This window comes from Microtus oregoni, unplaced genomic scaffold, assembly GCF_018167655.1.
Source record: "Microtus oregoni isolate MIOR12 unplaced genomic scaffold, Mior012 000024F_ref0000369, whole genome shotgun sequence".
In the NCBI taxonomy this organism is placed as follows: domain Eukaryota; kingdom Metazoa; phylum Chordata; class Mammalia; order Rodentia; family Cricetidae; genus Microtus; species Microtus oregoni.
Window position 1 is genome coordinate 11,191,495 of NW_024543083.1, and position 10,394 is coordinate 11,201,888.

The following is a 10,394-nucleotide window of genomic DNA, read 5'->3' on the forward strand; positions in this document are numbered from 1 at the left end:
AATTAGATAACTAATTTGGGAGCTCTTCCCTGGGAAGGTTCTTTCTCCCACTGGCAGCATTCCTTGGTTGCCTAGTGCTTTGTCTAGAGTGAGGACCCTGGGAGATAGTTCCCTTCCATGTTAGCTTGTCTGTTGGTGTCAGCCTTGTTCAGGTCACACTAAAGCAGCATGATGAGATGTCATGAGTGGAGCTTCTCAGACATTTCTAGGTGACACGATCTCACAGCAAACTTCCTGTCCTAGCTCTGAAAATCTTTCCACCCCTTCTGCTTTGACATCTCAAAGCCCACTTCCAGGATGGACCTCCTCCAACAGGGCCACACCTCCTCCAAAATGGCCACACCCTCTAATCCTTTCCACACAGCTCTAGCAACTGGGGACCAAGTATTCAAACAGATGAACCCTTGTAGTTCTCCTCTAAGATCCATGAAATCACTAACCCTTGATGGTTAGCAGGTTTCCAGTACCTTGTAGAGTAGGTTTTTAAAAGCTGTTGGTTTGGTAAGGAAAGCAGAGAAAAATGTATAGCGCAATAAAAACAAGGAAAAAAAAATCCCAAAACTGTTAAAAAAAAAAAAAAAAAACACTAATTTCTGAACCCCGCTCCCATTTTTTAAAAAAACTTCTTATAAAATAATTGGGAGCCTAGTAAATTAAAATAAAATGCTTTTGGTTACTACAAAGGATGAAAGGCACTTATTGCACTTTTATGTATAAAATGTTATGCCAGTCGTTTTTGTAGTCCATAGGCATAACAGCTCAGTAGGACTATTGTGTTCCTCCCTTGGAAGCTTACATGGTGCCTTCTGGTTCCCTGAAAGCTAGTCCTTGGGACTTTCAGGTCAGAATCTGCCTTGATCCTATGGGTCCTTTGTCCTAAGTGCATGGTATCTATAACAATAGAGATTTATCTTCACCCTCTAGGAAGTAGGCAAGGGCAACAACAATTGTCTGTATGTTTTAGGGACCACTTGGACAGCCGCGACCAACAACTCAAAAGGGGCTTCTCATACCTGGTATTAGATAGTTTATGGCTCTTGGGGGAAGTATTGTCAGCCCAGATTGGAAATTTTTACTTAAACTATATTTATGTATAATATATATATATGATAATATACATATATGCATTATATTTGTTATACTTAATTATAAGCAGAAAAGAATGTGGTTCCTTGTGACTTTTCAGCCATCCTTACTGCTAATTTGCCCTCCTCCGTCTCTGTAGGGAGCAGGACCCCCTACGTGAGTGACGTTCTATTGACAGTGACGTGGCCATGTCAAGGAAATCACAGCCTCAGACTGAGAGACGAATGGCAAAGCTTCCTCTGGTATGAATGTTGACACTGCGCGAAGAGAATGTCCACCATAGCTTTCTTCCCACTGATGCTATGGCCTGGAGATTGCTCCTCTACGGAGGCTGCTCCTACCAAGATTAGCTAAACCTGTCCTTGCTCTAGATCTACACCATAAACTCTGCCCCCTTGTTTATCTGTATGTAATAATCCCAACTCTCTATGAAACCCTGTATATAAACACTGATGTTTCCCCAACCAAGAACCCAGACCACTTGTCCCTCACTTTTTTTAAAAATTTATTTATTTTTATTTATTTGCCATGAGTATCCAGTCCCCTGAAGTTACAGACAGTTATGCGTTGCCATTTGGGTGCTGGGAATTGAGTTCAAGCTCTCTGGAAGAGTACCCAGTACTCTTAACCCCTGAGCCATCTCTCCAGCTCCAACCCTGGCTTTTCTTGTTTTTTTTTGGGGGGGGGTTGTTTTTTTTTGTTTTTTTTTTTGTTTGTTTTTGGTTTTTTCGAGACAGGGTTTCTCTGTGGTTTTGGAGCCTGTCCTGGAACTAGCTCTTGTAGACCAGGCTGGTCTCGAACTCACAGAGATCCGCCTGCCTCTGCCTCCCGAGTGCTGGGATTAAAGGCGTGCGCCACCACCACCCAGCTCCCTGGCTTTTCTTTATGTCACTTATCTATCTTTCCTTCATTCCCTCACCGTGCTGGTCATGTCTGTCCCTGGAGCCATGCTGGACATAGCGCTCTTGTGTATTAATCTCTGTCTTCCTCCTTAATTAAAGGCCTCCCTCGCCCTTTTCACACCACTGTACCCTGCTATTCCTTTCTCTATTGCTCCTCCCCTCCCCACTCACTGATGGCCCCATTTTTCTCCTCTGGTTTCTTCTTTATCTTTTTTAAAGATCCTGCAGACTACCAGACCTTGGCTACCTAGTCTCTGGTGATCGTGAAGAGATGGGATGACACCGGGCAAAATTACCTTTGGCTATCTTATGCCCTTTAATGATCACTTACCTTAAATCTTGTATCTGATCTAATTCTATCAGATAACCTTTTCAGTTCGCACTAAGCTTAGCAGGCCTCTACTCCCCACCACCTCTGAAACTAAACGCTAGGATATCTAAAACCCATAAAAGAGACTTTATCAAATCATTTAGGCTAGCCAGTATTCCCACCACATCAATGAATTTGACTATAAAAATGCATGTAGCCTCCTCCATAGTAAAACATGTCTTTGAGGGAAACTTGAATCCATTTGCAGGCCCCAAATAAACAACTTTCTACATCTTTTAAAACAGACAGTTTTCTGTCAACAGCCTCCCTTACCCATCACAGTGTGTGTTTATTGTTGTGAGTATAATAATGTGAGTATAATTTAAGTGACATAAGACTGTCTTATGTCTATTATTCTGTGCGGCATAGACTCAACTATATAAAACCAGCATTTTAATCTCTTACTTTGTGCTTTCCTCCGACGTGTATTCCTGTGTGTCTGATGCCTCTCGAAAGCCGTAGATAACTGGATTGGCAAATACTTGTCACTTCTTTGGCCATTCAGTCAAACTTTTGTCAACCATACTTTAAAACGTATGTGCTATGAGCTTAAGCTGTAGAAACAAGAAATGAGGGCCAGAGACGTGGCTCAGTGGCTTGGTGGCTCAGTGGCTGCTCTTGCAGAGGACACAGTTTCAGTTCCCAGGATCCACATGGCAGCTCACAACTGTCTGTAACTCCAGTTCCCGGGATGTCCTCTTCTGGCCTCCATGAGCATCAGGCAGTACATGGCACCAAACAGCATGTGGGCAAAACACTTCATATGCATAAAAAAAGATCTTTAAAAAGAGACAATTTACTTAACGAAGGAATACATCAAAATATTAACTAGCTATTTTTGACTACTGTGATTATATAATTTTAGTTCCTTTATACAGGGCATGCTTCCATTTTTAAAACCGGATGAGTTAGTTGATGTGGGAGTCCCCTCTGTGTGCCGTGATTACCACTGATAAATAAAGAAACTGCTTTGGACCTATAGCAGAGCTATAGGGGAACAGAGCTAGATGGGGAAAACTAAAGAGAATGCTGGGAGAAAAAAGGGCGGAGTCAGAGAGAAGCCATGGAGCCACAGGAGACAAATGCTGGGAACTTTACCCAGTAAGCCACAGCCACATGGCGATATACAGATTAATAGGAATGGGTTAAATTAATATAAGAGTTAGCCAATAAGAAGCTAGAACTAATGGGCCAATTAGTGATTTAATTAATACAGTTTATGTGTGATTATTTCAGGTCTAAGCTAGCTGGGCAGCCAGGAACCAACAAGCAGCCTTCTGCCAACAGTTAATTTTTAAGACATTGTTAAGATCCATTTTGAAATGTCATGTGCTCATCATTTTAAACATGTATAGGAAAAAGAACACACCAAAAAAAAAAAAGTACGTATTTAAAGCACTGGCTTCCAGGAAAATCTGGATTCTAACGCTGACTTTGCCTTTCTGTGTAGTTTACTTGTCTCATATAACCACAGGATTATGGTTCAACACCTTTGAAGGTAGTTCTAAAAATGAAAAATAGACAGACATGAAAAGCATCCATAGTGTTATTGTTTCTTAGGGCTGACCAGGTGAAAATGTAAGCCTTTCTTGGTAGTAACTAGTCTGCCTTAGCTGGGGCCCAATGTGTGTATTACCATTCAACTGACTGACTGACTGACTGACCCCAACCAGTGAAAACAAACGTTCTCTAAGTGTATATACAAAGGAACAAACTTACCTAGAGGTAAAATGGGTGAATTTCTAATAGGGAAGGGAATTGCTGTCATGTGTTTCCTATACCATATATTTAGTGGATAATATTATTTAAAAGGAGACTATAGTGAGCTAAAAGTGCATATTTGAAACTCCAGAACAACAATAAAAAATAAATAAAATTGAAATAAAGTGAAATAGGCCAATAGAAAATAAAATTGAATCCCCAAAACAGCAAAAGAAGAAATAAAGAGAACAATACATGAGAAAAATAGAAAATTATAATGAGATAAATATTTAAACTTAACCATATTGATGAAAATATTAAACATAAATGATCAAAATATACAGTTAAGAGGAAGAGATTGTTGGACTGGCTATGAGTATGAACCAAATACTTCTTATCTACAAGGAATAGATTCTAGATAAAAATATATGGATTGAGTAAATGAATGAAAAAAGATAGGCCAGGTAAACACCAGCTACAAGAATGATGGACTGGATCTATTATTATCAAATACAAAATATTAAAGAATTCCAAATAGTACCAGGGATTAAAAAAAAGATTTTTCATAATAATGAAAGAGTCAATTCATCAAGTAGACCAAATAATCACAAGTGTTTATGAAAATGACTGATGATTAAAAATAGAAACAAAATAAGTAATATTTCAGTTTGCTTTCTATTGCTGTGATAAAAAAAAAAAACTAACAAAAGCCAACCAGGGGAGGAAAGGGTTTACTTGACTTATACACTTCCACATCAGGGTCCATAATCGACTTGGAAACTCAAGCAGAAACCTGGAGGCAGGAACTGAAGAAGAGACCATGGACAAATGCTGCCTACCCGCTTGTACCCTATGCTCTGCTCTTTATGATACTTGCCAGAACCACCAGCCAAAGGATGGCACCACCCACAGTGGGCTAACCCCACCCCTACATCAATCATTGATCAAGGAAATGCCTGCAGGTAATCTGATGGCATTTTCCCAATTGAGTTTCCTCTTCCCAGATAATTCTATCTCGTGTAAAATCGACCAAAAAAAAAGAAAAAAGAAAAAAAGAAAAGAAAAGAAAGAAAAGCTAGCACAAGTAATGATATAGAATACTCGAATAGCATCGTCAAAAATATGATATAATTATTATAGGACATTATACCTAATCAAAGCAAATGCTGTTTGTTACCTGCCAATGCACAAAAATTCAACAACATGGATTATATTGTATATATTAAATATTTAATACGATCTCAACCTCTTAAATTATTGAAATCTCTTATGAGATACAATATATCTAACTTCATTTTGAAAAGATAATTTCTAGAAATCATCTGGAATGATCATCAAATTTTTACAAATCAAACAGCACACAAAGTCAAAAAAGTTACAAGAGAAATAATTTATTGAATGACAAAGAAAGGGAACACACAAGTTTGTAGAATATAGCTAAAACTGTGTATCGAAGAAAACTTGAGAGCATTAAAGGATTGTACTGAAACCGAGTCATGGCTGAGGGTGTAGCTTTGTGGTGAATTCCAGTATCCCCCTCTATCCCAGAGAAGAAAAATAAGTGTTTGAAATAAATTAAGAATTCACTTAAAATATTTAAAAAGGAAATATGATTTCCATGGTAAGCTGAAAAGAGGAAATTATAGACAACAGCCATCAATTAGATGGAAAGCAGAAAAACGGAAAATTCAATGAAACTAAGGACTTTGAAATTATTAATAAAATCGATAAAGTTCTAAGATTGACCAGGAAAACAAAAATAAAATAATTATCAGTACAAAGAATGAAAGGGAGCTGTAAAGCCCATGCATATTAAATAACAGTAAAGCTGAATGCAGTAGCACACTCGCACTTCCCAGGCACTCTGGAGCCTGGGGCAGGAAAACCATCTGAACCCACAAGTTCCAGGCCAACCCTGACAACAGAGTGGGGGGCACCAATCAATAAGGAAAGCAAGGCAGGTAAAAAGGGCCAGGGATGTAGTTGAGCTGATAGAGCGTTTGCCTAGCGTTCAGAAGGCAGTGCATAAGCTTGCTGAGGCACACACAGGGAACCCCAGCACGGTGGGAGCAGGAGAATCTGAAGGTCAAGGTGTCTTTGACTACATAGTAAACCCAAGACCAGCTGGGACCACGCGAGACTGAGGGAAGAAATGGAGAAAGAGAATGAGAGTAAGAATAATGAATAACTTCATGCCAATATGTAACTAAAATTTATCAAGAAAAACTATCTTGAAGGACATAATACAGCCTCAGGAAGGAATGGGTCATTTGTTTTTTGTTGTTATTGTTTATTTTTTTTTTTTTTTGCAGTAATGAGAATTGACCCCAGGGTCTGATACAAACTAGGCAAATACTCAAGCACTAATCCATATTCTCAGCCCCTCTTTAACTTTTTATTTTGATACAGAGTCTTGCTAAGTTACCCAGGCTGGGCTTGAACTTGCTCTGTCATCCAGTCAGGTCATGAATTCTGTGGTCTAAGGCCTGATCCTAATTAGTCTTCTCGATAAAAACACAGGGTCAGATATCGGGGTAAAAGCTGAAGGATCTGAGAAGCAGAGCAACAGCCACCAGAGACTTCTAACCTCTTCGAATCCTCAGACCAACAGAGCTGAGATCCTGTCTCCACCCTGCCTTATCAATTCCTGTCTGCAACCGTGTTGTCACTTCCTGTTTCCTCTCTGTACAGACCTCCAGACCTCTATTGTTAACTAGTGGCTGGATCCACCCTCTGATCTCCAGGCAGGCTTTATTTGTCAGAACACAAACAAAATATCACAACAGCGATACTCCCTACCACCATGCCCAGAATCTTATGCTATCAAAGTAATTAAAATTTATAGTTAAGAGCATTCCTCTTACCAGATATGGCGGGATACAACCATAAGTAATCTTAATGTTTGAGATCTTGAGGCAAGAAGACCTTGGATTTGAAGCCTCTTGAGCTATGTAGTGAGACTATGTTCCCAAAGAAAGTAAGGACAAAAAATTGCCAACCTGATACATATAACAGTTTGATGAGCTAGGAAGACGTTGTGTGATGTCAATGCGACAAAAACATACAGACGCTGTCCGGTTTCAATGGTGTGAGCTACATAGTTCTGTCTGGCTCTGAAACAGAAGGTAGAACAGTAGTCACCAGCAGCAGGGGGAGAGGAGGAAGAAATGAAAAGTTGTTTAATAGTTATAGAAATCTGGCTTTGCAAGACGACAGTGTTGGCTATACGACATTATTAGTGGATTTCAAAGGACTGAATTGTGTACCTAAAGCTGGAGCAGGCAAGTACAGAAACTAGTTTAGCAACCTGGGTCTCAAATGAATTTGGGATACTCACGCACACAAATACACTTTACCAAACAAAGCACCCAGAAGCCTGTTAGCAACCTAGGACCCCACCTGCACTGAGCTGCATGAACACCTCACTCCTCCCTTTAGCAACCAAAACACACACACACACACACACACACACACACACACATATATGTAATCCAGTATATTTGGAGACTACAGACAATGGGGCAATCCAGGCTGGACTGGTTTTAGGCTCATACCCGATAAAACAAAACTGTGTTTCCATAGGAACATTTCCTACTTACCACCTTACCTTATGCCTGTGTGTAATTGCTTATCACATGGTTAAAGCCGGATGCTTCATGGGGAGAGACATTTGTAGTAAGCAAAGCTGTGCATCAAATGGAGAAGCACCCAGACTCTGCCCCTGGGAACCAAATGCTTTAGTCTCTTGAAGCCTACAAAAGTAAGCCAATACATAATAAGTGAGGCCCTTGAGTTCTTCGCTCAGTGGCTCACTGTCCTTCTAGGCAGTGCATTTCTGGTCTGCATCAACCTATCAGAAAGAGCTGATTTGAATCAAGCTACCCTGCAACTTTTGCAAATCAGTGTGAGTACTTGTTTCAGTCCTTCGCACAAAAGGCGAAGGACCTAGGAACCCCTGGTTCAGACCCTGGACTCGTAACAAAATGATGAAAATGATAAATTTTATGTTTTTTAATGTTTGTTCACCATAAGTATTTTTTAATCAAGGATGTTTCTATATACTAAGGACAAACATCTGGAGACACAAACTGTGTACGATAGTAATATTTACAATTACATCAATAGTTAGGGGAATTCTGACAAAAGGTTTCCATGATGTGTTCACTGAACACTATAAAACGTGAAAATAAAACAAAGAGAAATTAGTGAAAAATTAAAGAAAATGGAAAGATTTACATTCTGTGGGAATAGAAAATACAATTTTGATAGCTTTTATTCCCACTGATCTGTAAAATCAATGCGACCATACTCATAAACCAGAAGGCTTCACTTGTAAAGAACAAGCTCATTTGAAAACTATTACGGTAAAGGACACGGAACTGTCCTTTAACTTTGAAAAGGACCAGGATGGACAGATCTATAGGACCCAAGTGCCTTTTGATTTGCGTTTGAAAAATAATTTTCTTAGCATAACGAACTGATGAACTTGATGATAGCATTTTCAGGTGTGTATTATTGCACTTTGCCTTTCCCCACACCTGATGATAGCAGGAGGCCTCATGCAGCGCCCATCCTAGTATCTGTTCTGTTGCTGTGAGAAAATACCCTGATAATGTGGGAGGTCCTTCTGTCTATGTGTTGCATTTATTGGTTAAAGAATAAAGAAATTGCCTTGGCCTGTTGATAGGGCAGAACTTAGGTAGGCAGGGAAAACTGGACTGAATGCTGGGAGGAAAGAAGGCGGAGGGAGAGAAGCCATGAAGCCACTGGAGACAGACATGCTGAAACTTTGCTGGTAGGCCTTGACCTTGTGGTGATGCACAGATTACTTGAAATGGGTTAAATTAAGATGTAAGAGTTAGCCAATAAGAAGCTAGAGCGAATGGGCCAAGCAGTGATTTAATTAATACAGTTTCTGTGTGATTATTTCGGGGCTGAGCTGCTGGGCTCCTACACCCTGACAAAAGACACTTAGTGAAGAAAGAGTTTGTTTTGACTCCCAGTGCTAGGTTACAGTTCATAACAACAGAGAAATCTCAGTAATAGGAGTCTGAAAGACCTGGTCGCACTATATCCATAATCAGTTTCAGAGAGCAAGGAATGCCCTTGTTTAGATGTATTTTATTTATTTATTTCATTTGTTATTTATATATCTTTATAGTTATTTAATTTATTTATTTTTGAGACAGAGTGCCTCTACATAGGCCCAACTGTCCTAGAACTTACTACATAGACCAGGCTGGTTTGGAATTCACAGAATTCGTCCTACCTCTGCCTCCTGAGTGCTGGGATCAAAGGCATGGACCACCATGCCCTGCTCAAGATACTTTTCCTCCATGTTGTATAATACAGTCTAGAATGGTGCAGCTCACCCTGAGCAGATCTTCCTTCCACAGTTGAGATAACAAAGAAATATCAGACATGCTCAGAGGCCCAGCTCCTCAGACCCAGGTAACTCCAGATTTGTCAGGTTGACAATTAACAACACCATTACAAATCTATCCTTTGCCAACTTGAGATCAAAACACATCACTTTTAAACTATTACCGTCTATCTTTTGTCCTCAAAAGACTTATGTGTATCTCAAACATAAAATACAGCCCAACTTCAAAGGGCCATGCTGGCAGCAGCAATACAAACTTTCTCAACTATGAGCTCCTATAAACAAACAAACCAAAACCACAGCAAGTTATACAGGGCTCAAGAGTTTGGAGCACTCGTTACTCTTACAGAGGACCTGAATTCAGCTCCCAGCACCCACATGGTAGTTAGCAACTGTTTGTAACTACAGCTCTAGGGGTTCTGGTGGCCTCTTCAGGCACTAAAATGCACAAGGCACACAGACATACATGCAGGCAAAACACCCATGCATATAAAATAAAAATCAGTCTTTTTTTAAAAAAAAAAAGTTATATACTTCCAACATATAATATTTCAGAGTAAACATTTCTATTCTTAAATGGAAGATTTGGGCCATAGAGGGGAAACAATCACATCAGAACAAGGAAATCCAACTCTTTCAGCTTCATGTCCAGGATCTGGAATTTATAATGTAATCGACTCACTCCACAAGGCTTGGGTCTCCTGACTCTTCCAGCTCTGCCGCCCTCAGCACACACAGACTCCCTCCTGGGATAACTCTCTTCTGTTCTTTCAGCTCTCCTCAGGCCTGCTCCCATGGTTCTGGGATTGCCATTGTAGCTGAGGCTTCAAGTTCACCACTTCAATAAATAGCCCCTCAAAGAGCCTCTACTGGGACTCTGGCTGTCCCCCACATTGCCTGACATCAGGCTTCTTAGCTGGGGTTTCTATTGCTGTGACAAAACACCATGACC